At 41.1% G+C, this 12,950-nt stretch overlaps 1 long non-coding RNA gene across 1 annotated transcript; it reads right to left on the reverse strand.

Annotated features, from left to right (window-relative positions):
- Positions 1-7,869: 7,869 nt before the first annotated feature.
- On the reverse strand, positions 7,870-9,209 carry LOC111402107. The gene is made up of 5 exons (XR_002704185.1): positions 8,900-9,209; positions 8,729-8,805; positions 8,475-8,514; positions 8,255-8,321; positions 7,870-7,921 (listed from the first exon to the last, which is right to left on the reverse strand). It is a non-coding gene; the product is annotated as an uncharacterized LOC111402107 (long non-coding RNA).
- Positions 9,210-12,950: the final 3,741 nt, after the last annotated feature.

A 12,950-nucleotide genomic window follows, 5' to 3' on the forward strand; every position in this document is an offset into this window, starting at 1 on the left:
ATGTGCTTGGTGCCATCTAAATCTTCTAAATGATAGGCTCCATTAGACAACACACTATTTACTTTATATGGCCCTTCCCAATTGGGCGACCACTTGCCATACCTTGGATCCTTGTTATTCAAAGGGAGTATTGTTTTTCAAACCAATTCGCCCAGGCTAAACGACTTGGCTATAACTTTTTTATTATCAAACTTAACCATCATTCGTTTTTGAACTTGCAATCTATCTAGGACGTCCAATTTTAATTCGTCCAACTCCAATAAGTTTTGAACTAGTGATTCAGTATACTCATCATCACTTAACTTATGTTGCAAACACACTCTGATTGATCGCACATTGATTTCCATAGGCAAAACAGCCTCCTGTTTATAAGTAAGTTGGAAAGGAGTAACTTTGATACTTGATCGAGGCGACGTCCTATAAACCCATAAGGCTTTGTTTAGACATTCGTGCCAATTTTTGACATTTTCATCTATCATTTTTCTTATGATATTTTTTAGAATCTTATTAGAAGATTCTGCTTGTCCATTGGATTGAGCGTAATATAGTGTGGAGTTCGCTAATTTAACTCCAAACTCGCTCAAGAATTTATTCACTTGATCTCCATTTAAAGAAGTTCCGTGATCTACCATCAAAGTTTGTGGAATCCCAAATCTATAAATAATATGATCATGGATAAATTTTATGACACTATTTTGGGTGATCTCCTTTAAATGTATCGCTTCTACCCACTTAGTGAAAAAATCAGTTGCAACTATAATAAAGGTATGTTGCTTGGACGATGGGGGATAAATCTTCCCTATCAGGTCTATCACCCAACCTTTGAATGGCCAGGGTTTGATAATGGGTGTCATCTCTCTTATTGGCGTCCTTTGTATTGGATCATGCTTTTGGCATGCTAGACAACTCTTCGCATATTGAACACATGATTCTCCCATCTTGGGCCAAAAATATTCATTCCTAATAATTAACCATCTCATCTTTTGGCCAGTTTGATGAACTCTACATATCCCTTCATGCACTTCAGCCATGATTGTTCTGGCTTCTTGCAAACTTACACATTTTAGTAATATACCATCAGAGCGTTTCTTAAACAACTCTTCATCTATCAGTATATAGTTTAGCAAACGCAACTTCATTTTTCTACTACCTCCTTTATTAGGTTTTTTAAGGAACATTTTAATCTTTGCCCTCCAATCTATTGCATCTCCATCTTGTATGCATTGAATTTCAATCATTCTCGCCCTTCTTTGGACTACGGGCAATATTACTCCATATTCATAAGTAGATTTCCAATTTAAAGCCTTTGAATACCCTGAGGCCATCTGGGCCAACTCATTTGCTATGTCATTATATAGTCTATTAACACATTGAAGCTCTACTTGGTCGAATTCTTCCAACAATTCTTGGGCGATTTCATATTGACTTATAATGGAATCACTTTGGCACTTAAAATCACCGATCAATTGGTGAATTACCAATTGAGAATCGCCTCTAACGATCACATTCTTTACCTCCATATCTATCATTAATTCTAAGCCTACAATTAAGGCTTCATATTCGGCTTGATTGTTGGTGCACATCATATCCAAAGTGAATGCGAACTTGTAACAAATCCCTAAAGGATTTATCAATGCTACTCCTACTCTTGCACTTTTAGAGTTTTTCGACCCGTCGAAATATAAAATCCAAGGTTTTAATTCAAATGAATTGATTTCTAATTCAATTTCCTCAGGCATGTCAAGCCATGGATGATCGACCAGAAAGTTAGCCAAAGCCTGATTTTTGATTGCCTTTCGGGGTATGTATTGTATTTCGAATTTTGATAATGCTAACGTCCAAAGGCCTACCCTCTGGTGTAAAATAGGACGAGAGAACATATACTTAACCAAATTTACTCTACAATCAAATAAATGGTTATGGGCTGTAAATAAGCCCTTAATTTCGTACACGTGAAATACAATGCAAGACATAATTTTTCAATGGCAGAGTAATTACATTGACATTTTGGTAACCGTCTACTCAAGTAGTAAATCGTCATTTTTTCACCAAATTGGTCTTCTTGCGTGACTATTCCAGCTATTGATTCTTGTTCAACCGATATATACACTTTCATTGGCCGTCCTTGGATTGGTGACACCAATACTGGTGGACTTCATAAATGTCTTTAAGCTTTCAAAAGCCTTTTGATACTCTTCTTTTCAGACGAATTCGTCCTGATTTTTCAGTTTTAAAAGTGGCGAAAAAGATTTAGTTCGGCCTGCACAGTTAAAAATAAAGCGTCTTAAAAAATTTTCTTGGCCTAGGAACCTTTACAATTCTTTTTTATTGCTAGGTGGTTTGTCCTCTAAAATGGCCTTCGCTTTATTTTTATCAAGTTCAATCCTCTTTTTATGTACTAAGAAATCAAGAAAGTTTCATGCACTAACGCTAAATGCACATTTTAAGGGATTTAATTTTAGTTTATAATGCTTCATTCGCTCAAATGAATATCTCAATTGTTCAAAATGGTCTTCTTCTTTAATGGATTTGACCACTATATCATCTACATACACCTCAACAAACTTGCCTATCATATCATGAAAAATCAAGTTCATTGCCCTTTGATAAGTCGCTCCTGCATTTTTCAGGCCGAAAGGCATAACTTCCCATTCAAAACATCCTAAAGATCCAGGGCACCTAAAGGCAGTTTTGTGTATATCTTTCTCAGTTATATAAATTTGATTGTATCCTGAATACCCATCCATGAAGGAATATATTACGTGTTGGACAGTCGAGTCTACTAAAGAATCTACCGTAGGCATTGGATATTCATTTTTGGGTGTGGCTTTGTACACCCTTAATTTACCGTTCTTTTTTAGCACTGGCACGATATTGGACAACCACTCTACATATCTGGTTGTTCTAATAAAGCCTACTTTTAATAATCGCTCTATTTCTTTCTTTATCTCAAAAAGTACATTAGGAGCAAAACACCTAGGAGGTTTGCTTATAAAGTTTAAAATTTGGCTTGGTTGGCAATCTATGTTCCATCAAATCTCTATCTAAACCAAGCATATGTTCATATTCCCAAACAAAACAATCCTTATATTCCTTTAATAAAACGATTAATTTATCATTAACCTCTTGATCGAGCATCTGGTTGACGAATATTGGGCGATCTTCCCCTTCATTACCAATATTCACTTTAATCAGAGGGTCTTGTGCTTGAGCGTATCTAGGCTTGGTGATCCTCATTACTTCGTCGTCCATTCCCCTTATAGGCACTTATTCTTCTAAACAACCCACCTTGTTGACTTCTCGGCCAATACTTTGTTCCAGCTCGAACACTGTCAATTTGTCTCCCAATACTTTTAAGGCTGCTTCTTCTTTCGTCTTGTCTTTACATTCTGTATTGAAAGCCATTAATTTGGCTTTGAAAGCCTAAACATCGGCCATTTGTCTTTGTTGCTCACAACTCATTTAAAACTCCTTGATTACTTTTTTGCCAATTACTGGCTCTTCCAGGGCCACTATATTTGGCCTCATTTGACTGAACATTTCAGTGAATGCATCTACCGAAAATGGCTCTTCGCTCTGTGCAACAATTTGAATTTCTTCTCCATCTTGGACCACTCTGACAGGTCCGTAATTTCCTTCGTACATGAACCTTTTCACTGAGTTTGCTTCTGCGACAAAAGGTCTATGATCTACCTGCACCACTTCTGCTTCACCCTTGTCATTCCAGAAAACTAGGCATTGATGGAGCGATGAAGGTATGCAGCGATTTTTGTGTATCCAATCCCTTCCTAATAACACATTGTAACTAGTAGGACCATCTATTACGAAGAAGACTGTGGTCCTAGTAATTGTCCCTACAGTTAAGTCCAATGGCATAACCCCTTTAGTTGAAGTTGCTCCTCCATTGAAACTTGTAAGGATGACTTCTGTTGGAATCACATCACTTTCTGTCTTTGCAAATTTCATCATTATCCTAGATGACATGGTGTTTATAGCTGCTCCATTATCAATAAGTACTTTCGCCACAGGTATACCGTTAACTAAAGTCTTAACGTACAACGGTCTCAAGTGTTTAGTTAACTTCATGGCTGGTCTTTTAAAAATAACCTTTTAGGCAGTATCTATTTCCACTTCCTGCTTGTTCTCTGTTGAATTATCATTTTGTGATAAGTCAATATGCAGTATGTCGCACTGAGCTTCTGCTTCCTGAATTTCCTTTTTATTGTTTTCTAATGCTTCTTCTTCGGTTACCCAACCTGTGGGAGGAGGTATTATTCTTGGAGGTAATCCATACTTTTCAAAGCGAGGTACTCTCTTTTTCCTCTTGGGCGTCCCATACAGCACGTAATAATCGAAAGAACGCCCAGATGGTTTCCCCAACAAGTCCACTTTACGAACTCTCTCTCGATGTAGTTGCTTCAACAGAGTATTGTGCAATACTCCTCTCTTTCTTCTTTCTGCTTCCAGATCAATTTCCTCTTCGATGTCCGTCATACCATCATCCTCTTCACCATTGTGGGCCCCTCTAGAAGTTTGGCCTTCTTCACATTCAGTACACATGCTTCTTCCTCGTTATCGTCCATCTCTTCTTTTTCTTTCTTTTTGTTCTTGAACTCATTGGCTAGTAAATAGTTATTAGCCATGATAGGAGGTAACGTACCGAACTGAATAGTAAGGGGCTGATCTGGATCTTCTCCATCCTTTCTGCCTCGCTCAAACTTCGATCTCCCAGAAGAACTCTCTGGGAATTCTTCCATCGATTCACCTGTACCAGTCTCCTCACTGTCTTCGAGAACATTTTGATTGGCCACCTTGAGTAGTTTAGGCGCCTTAGGATGTGACACTCCCTGTTGTTGCCTCATCATTCGTCCATAATTCCGTTGAAAACATCTTTGTTGGGCTCTAGTCATCTCGTTGAAGGGTATCACTCTTCCTGCATTATACTGGAACGAATGTCATTCATTTGGTTAGCGAGGTTGTGGCCTGAATGTTCTCCCATTATTTATTGACCTAAATTGCCTCTCAAAAGGCGGTCCCCTATAGAATGATGTATCTTGTCCTCTACCAGGCTGAGCGTTTGGGAGAAAACTAGGGCGATGGTGATGCTGCCATATCCCTGGTTTCTCTGTATTTGCACTCACTTCTCTTTTACATCTTGCACACAGGACATCTTCATCTTTTTTAGGCTCCTTCCCTTTGATACGTTCAAAGACACTGGGGTGTGGCCCAGGGTCCTCTTCTCCGTCATCTATAACCAACTTAAATTTTGGCAACTTGTTTTCGAAACCAGTCGTCACCATGTTCACCCCACGTGGCTGTGGAAAAGGGTTTTCATCCACTGTTATCTTCTTCTTATCCTCGAACGTAATTCGTCTTGATTCAATAGCGTCCTGTAACACATGGCGAAAAACCAAACAGTTGTTAGTCAAATGCGACCATGCATTATGCCACTTACAATATTTTTTACCCTTGATTTGTTCAGGGCCTGGCAACTTATGTTTATCGCTCAGATTTATCTGCTTATCCTTATATAGTTTATCAAATATAAGGTTAGCTTTGGTTACATCGAACGAGAACGTTCTAGCCTTTTTGTTTTCATCTTTTATAGGCTCATCCTTACCCGACGATCTAGGCTTAGCCATTATAGGACAAGTATACGCGTCTCCTTTGATTAATTCGGCCAAACACATTTCGGCTCGATCGTAATACTCGTCATTAATGGTATGAACATCAAAATTTGGGTCTCTATAATAAGTCCCCTTGCTAGAATTTTTCATTTGCTCTTCTTCTCTTATTAATCGTTCATACCTAATCACGTTTGCGCTCAATTGGAAAAGATCAGAAAATTCCTTGTCTTGGAATTTCTTTTTCAAATCAAAGCTTAGGCAATTTTTTGAGCAATTTTGACAAACTCCTTTTCGGGCAAAGGTATAAAACATTTACTTCTTGCTGTCTTGAACTTTTGAAGGAAACCTTTTGCCCATTCGTTTGACATTTGACGTAGATTCGCCAAATCGGTCAAAGTAACTTCAGACTCAGTCTTATAAAATTGAGCATGGAACAATTGCTCCAATTGTTGCCATGTTTGAACAGAGTTCGCTGGAAAATTGATGAACTAAGAGAAAGCTACTCCTGTTAATGAACTAGGGAACAACCTCATTTTATGATAGTCAGTTATTTCACCACTTTGCAGTGTGAATCGACCTATGTGTTCTAGAGTAGACACCTCTCCTAAACTGGTAAATAATGAGAATTCTGGCACTTTATACCATCTAGACCATGGATATGCTTGGTCTACCCAATCAGGGTATGGCTTTGTGTAAGTCGACCTAATTACAGGACGTACCCCAAAAGCCATTTGATCATGTACTATTTCTATAATTTGATTTCTCAACATGACGTTGAGGTCATATGGAATTCCTACAGGTTGGTTGGTCGGTTGATTTGCCTGAGGCCTGATATTTGGTCCTTGGTTGGCAACAAAGTTGCCATGATTTGGGTCATTGTTACCATTAGCCTGAATATTTATTCCATCATTGACATGTGGGGTATTATGTCCATTATTTAGGACACTGTAAGTTAGATGTACCATTACCACTATTCTGATTTGACATTACACTATCCCCTGGTTTGAAGTAGGTGGACCAAAAAGTGGTTCTATCCCCTGATTTTGACTTAGGATTGGGAAATTATGTCCCACGATTGTCCTAATTTGAAAGTGATTTGCAATAGACACAACTGGCTGACAAATTTGGCCTACTAACTTCTTCGTTATTTCATTTAATGTATTCAGTTGTTTGGCCATGTTGTCATAATTTGCATTCCCATTCTGGGTAAATCTTTCCATATTATGAACATTTCGTAGATTTACCTGTTCAACGACATCCTGTATGAGTTCTCCAAGCAATGCACGCATGGTTCGAGGACTCAACTCTGTCATTAGTTCGTAACGATTGTGATTGCTCTGACTCTGTCCCTCTGTTCGTGGAGAGCTTTGCTGCTCCTCATATCGCTCGATCACAGACTGGACTCCTCCCTGACTTGCTGCTTCCTTATCAAATTTGTGAGGCATATTGTTTCACATTTTGTATTTTCAACACCAAACACCAAGGTCCCACTGGGCGTGCCAAATTGTTTCGCGCGGGTAGTCGCTAACAATTAAAAAGGAATCAGACGATTGTGTAAGGAACTGACCTCTTACGACAAAGTCTCAAAAAGGGGTGTTTTATTGGCGATGATTTACAATTGGAAATAAACGAAATGCCTCCAAGGGACGCAAGCACACGAGTACTAAAAGAAGTGTTTAAGTTTAAACTAAGAAATCGAAATTACATATTCTCTATTTGAGAGTGTTTGATTCGGGGTCTTTTTCTCTATGTCTTCTCTTCTTTTTTATATTCCCTTGATGATTTCTTCATGACAAACCGCTTGGAAGCTGTTTGATTGCTGTATAACTACCCACTTTCTTTATGATGGCTAACTTGTCGTGGAACTGCCGTCTCTAACTATTGTCATTACTCTTTGTCGCTCAACCGCCTTCAATTGGGCTCCTTGAATCGTGGAATGTGATAAGATCATTCAATAACTGCTTCAATAACTGCTATTCTGGATAACCATAATGTTTTATACTTGCTAAGATCCTGGGCGATTCGAAGGTTTGGACGAGAACGGGCTCATCGCTCTAGGCGACCGTAAGGTACTCCATTCGCTCAGATTCTGGGCGTCTTGCAAGTTTGGGCGATGATGTTACCGTGTTCGTGGACTTTCACCGCATTCATCAATAATCCTGTTTGGACCTTTATCCTGGATTCTCCAATTGGGCTTCACTCTTTGGACTATTTGATTTGGGCTGCACTTTTAGTGTGTCAACAGATTTCAAGGAATGTTTCGAGTTTGGAGGAAGATAAGCATATGAATCCACCTGCAAATTTACAGAAAATATTATTTGACTTTTCTTCATTGTTTTACAGGTCAAGTAGCATGAGCTTATCAAGGTTTGTTCAACCTAGAGAACATCAACGAAGTTTTAATGACGAATTTGAATCTGAATTACAGCAGCTCCTAGGACATTTGATACAACGACCTGACAAGTTATAGGTGACTTTTGTATGGTAGGCAACGAGTTTTTATTGATTTACTAGAGCAAATACGTGATTTCTACTCCTAACTTGAAAAAATTCATGATCAAAACAAGGTTAAGCTGTCCTTACACCGTGAAAAACAGAGCGAACAGAACACGAGTTAGCACTTGTACCTCTAGTTTGTGACTGATGTCCAATACAGCAATGAGAGTCACCGTATCTTGAAGCACAAAAACAAATCTGAATGTGCAAACACAAGACAGACAGCAAATAGTTTATCAAATGCAAAGCAAACCTCTAATACAATCGTATGCAAGCTGGCTGTGCATCATAATATTAAAAACAGAACTCTAGTCTAAGTTTCTCAAAGTGGAAAGTAAAAAGAGTCCACACCTCTCAGCACCAATTGGAGGCGAGCCAGATTTAGAGTTTTCTGCAGAAGAATGAACAAGGATTTTTAAAACAATAAAGAAATGTAACAGAAAACATGATATAAAACTTCCAAAACATATTATCCACACTCATATACAAAATCTCTTTCATGGTTATCATCAACCCATAATTATTAACTCAGCCTCGAATGCACGGCACCTGAACCAAAAACTTGATTTTTAAGTGACAGAAGTCAGGAAATTTCCAAACCTCACCTCGCATCTTTGCCAAGTACATAACAAACTGTGAGCCCATTGCCAGCGTAATTAGATAAGCACCCATTGTGTTAATCCTGTAAGTCCAATCAAATTAAATAAGAGAAGAAAAAACGTAAAAAAGCAAGGGTCTATACTAATGTGTTAAGACAAACTAGGATATGAAAATACCAGTCCGGTAATGGGCAGAAAACGTGACTCTCAGGTGTTATCAAAGCATGGTCTCTTTTTTACACACTGTGAGTGAACCCGGGCAAGTCTAGAAAGAACAGAAGCTAAAGTCAGCTTTGTTGGATACCATCCCACCTTTATTATTATCATTTCTGTTGAAACTACAGTACAAATTATAAAATTTTTGTATTTCAAGTTAAAAAACTCCATACTAATCCATTTGTTATAATTAAAACCCAGAACAATATAGAGAAGAAAACGCTGATAAGTCTTTATTGGGGGAAAAAACAAGTATCTGGTCTACAAGCCTGCCTTAGTGCCCAGTGATGCTACCAAAAATAGTACCTGTAGATTTTCCGAGCTTGATGACTGATGATGAGCACGAACGTGATCTTCCAATACCTGAAACAAAGGCAACGAGGTGTGTTCTCGTCGCCCCTCCGATGCTTAAGTCAGAAAGGGAAATATATGCGTGAGGCTATATGCTGAAGAACAATGTAAAAACGTACCTGAATAATGGCCCAAGGTTCTGTATTTATAGAGGTAGGTGGTGTGTTCATATTAGGATTCCGTGTTGCACCTGTAGTAGGATAGCTTGATTTTGCAATCTTACACCAATGAGTCCTACGCGAGATAGGAGTTTGAATTGAGGTATAACTGTGATACCAATAGAGTTCTTCAGGGCATAGGAGACATGAATTGAGGATTTTTAGTCAGAATAAATCTCTCGTTGGATGAGGCGCTGTCGTAGGTCATAATCCCGAGGACAAAACCCCGAGGATATGTCGAATGATTGATGAATGACTCTTCGGGATAATAGCCCGGGCATTTAGGGGGATACCCCGAGCACATATGTCCCGAGCACATATGTCCCGAGCATTTTGATACACACACCGACGAAATTGAGTCATCGGGTATGTGTATACGTCGGGAACAAACTTGGTTATATCAGTAACCAAATAGAAAACAGAATGGGGAAGGCTTGTCGGAATCGTCGGGATAAGGTGAGTCCTCAAGACTTTAAGTTAATTGTTTTTAGAAAAGTCTATATTTAAGATAGGATGTCGAGTAGTGATAGCGATACGTCATCCTCGAGTTCGGGAACACCAACCGAGGACTTAGGGCAGTCGATAATACCTATGGCCGTCCCCATAAGTGCAAATCCTCGAGCCCAGGATATCCCGACCCCACTAGTGTATCCCGACCACCCTTGTAGGTTTAAAGAGCACTTAGCCGTGGCGACTGCTAGGGAATTCGGCCTGATGCCGAACTGTGATATTAGGTCTCCGGGTAATGAGGAGAGGGTAGCTATTGTTCGGGAGGGAGAGTTCGTCATTTTCAAGGATTCTCTAAAGGGGGGATTTAGGTGGCCATTGCACCCCTTTTTCCTCGCGCTCTTGACCGAGCATAACATGAGCCTGGGACAGTTAGTGCCGAACGGGTGGAGGATGTTGACATACTTCTTTATAGCTTGTAGATACCTCGGGATTATCCCATACGTCGACTTGTGTAGGATGGTCTTCGACCTAAAACAACTCCCCCAGTACTCTTGTTTTGCTTACCTCTCAACCCGAGGAGGGTTTAGAATCCCGAGGATGCCTAGTTCCTTGAAGGGGTGGAAGGATAAGTGGTTCTATGCTATACCTCAAGATCCCGACGTTCCCTTTAGTCCTTGGTGGGGGGTTCCTGATACTGCTAGGTTTTGTGGGGGTCAGGCATACTTTGAATCGTTGGAGAGGCATAGGCAAATGCTAGAGGAGCTCGAGCCCCTCGTTTATGACTTGGATGATATCCTCGGGGACGATATCCTCGAGCTTGCAAACATGAAGGGAATCGAGGGTAGGATATGTGAACTTGACGCTTAAATTCTCGATCTGTATTCTTGCTATGCTCGTGCTAATTACATGTAATTTTTATTTTTGCAGAGATGACGTTTGATCCAAGTGCCCTTCGTCAGGCAGTGAACAAGAAGTCCAAGGCTCCCCAGGCTCGGGCTCCCGGTCAGAGGAGGGGCCAGAAGAGACCTCGGGAATCGAGGCAGGAAAGGCAGACCAGTGGGCCTGGGGAATCTTCAAGGCCCCGAGAACCGTCTCCGGGAATAGCGAGGACGGGATCTCAACAGCAGGATCATCAGGGGACTCCTTGGGAGTCAGTTCCTCGGGGTCCTGTTGATGTGGTCGACCTCGAGGATGGGAGCCTGCCACCGGGGCCTGCTAATCCCGAGGGATGCTCTCGGTGCCACTCAGTGCTCAGCATCGTCGACAAATACCGGGCCGATGTCGACTTAAGCAATGGCTTGAGGGCTCTCGAGGCTATGGCCTTGAAGGTAAGCTCGTTGACTGTTTTCACATTATTTTTGTTAACTTCAGGTCCCGAGGTTAACCTTGTACCATTCTGCAGACACTGGGAATAGCTCGGGGCCTTTCCTTGAAGGAAAAGGATGAGTCTTCAAGAATGGCCGACCTCGAGGGTGCCGTTTCTGCTCGGGATCTGAGGATCGCCGACCTGGAGGAAGAGCGAGCTCAGCTACTGAGGGAGCGCGAGCGTATGCAAAATGATCTACGCAGTGCTCAGGGTGAAACAGGTGCTGCGAAGGCTGAGGCTGAGCACTTCAAGCTCGAGCTCGATCAGCTTAAAAAAGATTTTGATGAGAAGCTGGCCAGTGCTCGGGAGGAAGCGATCGAGGACTTCAAGAAGTCTGATGCCTTCAACGAGTTAAAGGGCGACTATGCTATGGGCTCTTACTTTCATGCTCTGAAGGAAGCTCGAGCTTTCATGCGCCTGAGGCCAGATGCTCGCCCTGAGGATCTGAAGTCAATCCCCGAGGTGGCTGACGACCTTCATCTTTCAGAGTCTGAAGAGAACGCTGGGGATGAAGACGTCGATATCGAGGGCGATGACGTCGAGGAAGGCCAAGGCAGTCAGGATACCGACGCCTGAATTTACCGAGCGTATTCTGTAAAATTTTATTTTATTTTTTGTAGTTGTAAAATGCCCGATCTTAATGGAAATAGTTTCTTTCCTTTCCACCGAGTTTATCGTCGTGTTTCTTATTTCATATGAGCCGAACTATACCAATATCTCGACGACCGAGAAGGATTAATTATCTCGACGATAAAGACAACTAATTATCTCGACGACTAAGAAGATTAATATCCTCGACGACAATATCGAATTAATATCCCGACGAATAAAAATCATGACGATTGGAAACAAATCAATCTGATTTTTAAACAAGTCTTAATGCCGGGGATAATAGCGAATAGTTCAACAGCTTGACGGTAAATCTGTCCCGACGTTTATATTGAATTATCTCGAGGACTAATCACGATGGGCGGTTACCTCGGGGTATTCGAAGAATTGTAACCGACCTATGTGACCGACCTTTGTACGTAGTTTTATCCCGAGCTCTCATTTTTCAGCTTTTGCCAAAAATATAAGGATATATGGTCGGGATGTATATCCTCGGGATTTATACTTGTGCTGCACTATTGTACTGATTATGAGCTCCAGGATTTTGGTGCTTGTGAGAGACAAGGCTTAAAGGGGCTTGCTTGAGGGCAAGACTCAGAGGGGCTTGTCAAGGACAAGGCTTAAATTGGCTTGCTCGAGGGCAAGGCTTAAAGGGGCTTGCTCGAGGGCAAGGCTTAAATTGGCTTGCTCGAGGGCAAGGCTTAAAGGGGCTTGCCCGAGGGCAAGGCATAAATTGGCTTGCTCGAGGGCAAGGCTTAAATTGGCTTGCTCGAGGGCAAGGCTTAAAGGGGCTTGCCCGAGGACAAGGCTTAAATTGGCTTGCTCGAGGGCAAGGCTTAAAGGGGCTTGCTCGAGGACAAGGCTCAAAGGGGCTTGCTCGAGGACAAGGCTCAGAAGGGCTTGTCAAGGACAAGGCTTGAAGGGGCTGTTATACCCGATGTTTGGATTTATTAATTGTTTGGACTGGACTTGGATTTATATTGCATCCAAGCTGCCTACGTACCCAAACGGGATCAAGTCGAACGTAGTTCATTACAAAAGAGAACGGAAAACATGCATGGGCACGCAGGCCCGCTAA

Source organism: Olea europaea, chromosome 10 (genome assembly GCF_002742605.1).
Source record: "Olea europaea var. sylvestris chromosome 10, O_europaea_v1, whole genome shotgun sequence".
Taxonomy (NCBI): domain Eukaryota; kingdom Viridiplantae; phylum Streptophyta; class Magnoliopsida; order Lamiales; family Oleaceae; genus Olea; species Olea europaea.